Source organism: Sciurus vulgaris (genome assembly GCF_902686455.1).
Source record: "Sciurus vulgaris genome assembly, chromosome: 7".
Taxonomy (NCBI): domain Eukaryota; kingdom Metazoa; phylum Chordata; class Mammalia; order Rodentia; family Sciuridae; genus Sciurus; species Sciurus vulgaris.
The window spans coordinates 47,583,127-47,584,861 of NC_136467.1; positions in this window are offsets into that span (position 1 = coordinate 47,583,127).

The following is a 1,735-nucleotide window of genomic DNA, read 5'->3' on the forward strand; positions in this document are numbered from 1 at the left end:
ATGGCTTTTTATCCTCCCCTGCTGCCGTCGCGGGCCATCGCTCCGTGTCCCCCCACCCCCCGCGCCCGAACCCCTTTCCACTGCCAACACTTCACCTCGCCCCCGCCGCCATCTTCCTCCTCCCTTAGCAGCCCCGCCTCCGTTAGTACATGGACAATTCTGATTGGCTGGCGTGAAACTCTGACGCGGCTTCTGGGCCTGAGGACGAGGCCTAGCGCTGCACGGCGAAGAGAAGGTGTGCGCCTGGAAACTGGACTGGCCGCGGACTCAGTGCGCCCCCTGGTGGTGTGGAGGGCGAGGAGCGCGTGCCACCGGCCATTCCCGGCGGGGCCCCAGAAAAGGCACACGTGTCCTAGGTAGAATGGGCGGCTGCTGGGATCAGCATCCTGGGCGTCTTTTACTGTCGGTCTCCTTTCACAGCCAGAACAGAAACGATTTCCAAGGGTTGTAAGTGATCTAGTGGTTAAGAAATTAAAGAAAAAGAACCTAAGGTGGAAAGCAGTCCTCAGCAAATTTAGACACGGGATCAGCCAGGCCCCCAAAGGAAAGTGTCCCCAAAGACTGGACTGTATTCCTTAGGTTCTGCTACTGCTGTTTGTTCAACCTCCCAGCCTAAATGATCTCTTCCTAGAGTGGGAATGAAGATCTTCAGTAATGTTCCTGAAACACACCTTCTCAAAACGGAATCCTTACTGGCTTGTTCAGTGCTTAGTACATAAAAGAGAGCCTCAACTGCCTGATGATTCAGTCACTTCCCTCATCAATTTATTCATTCATTCAGTGATTCCTGACCACCAGCTAGGAGTTAGGTTTAGAGTGGGGAGGAAAATAGGCATGGCATCTGATGACAGTCACCACCACCATCCAACCTTGTCATACCTTTTATACAACCTAGTGTTCTAGCCAAGCTGGATTTCTGAGTGGTCCCCTAGGCTAGTTTGTTACTTCCCAGCATCCATTTTGTACTATTTTTGTTCCTTTTACTCAAGTTCTTCCCTTCTGAATTCCTGTTTCACAACCAGTTATTGCCCAAATCCCAACCCATTCTCAAGGTTTAGCCTACATGATACATACTCAATTATGTGTACACACATATGTACATACAAACACAAACACACAGTTGCATTGGTGCATTGGTTTTCTCCTTTCCCCACTGGGAAACATCTGTTGACTTCTTTCTACCTGCCTTATTTTTTGGTCATTGTCCTTTTTTCAGCTAAACTAATTTGAGTTTCTAAGACTTACTTCACTTTATTTTAAAACTCGAATTTCATTTCTATCTCAAAGTTGTCCTCTTTTTGGCAGCTTAGCTTGAGGAAGTGCCAGCTGGGCACCAGTCTGAGCCCTCACACACTTCTGTCTCTCTGCACTGTCTTTTCGGATGATGGACAAAGAAAAGGATGAGGGGAAAGGCCATCTCAGAGAAAAGCTTGCAGTCTTCTTCTTCACTGGTCATAACTTGCTGTTTTTGCTGCCTCAGAATGTTCCACTAAGCATAAAGAAGAATGAAATTATGGCATTTGCCAGGAAATGGATAGAACTGGAGGCAGTCATGCTAAGTGAAATAAGCCAATCCCAAAAAAGGAAAGGCCAAATATTTTCTCTGATGTGTGGATGCTGACTCACAATAGGGGGGGGGGGGGAGTATAGATTCACCAGATCAGACAGGGAGGAATAGGAGAAGTAGAGGGGGTGTGGGAATGGGAAAGACAGTAGAATGAATCAGACATAACTT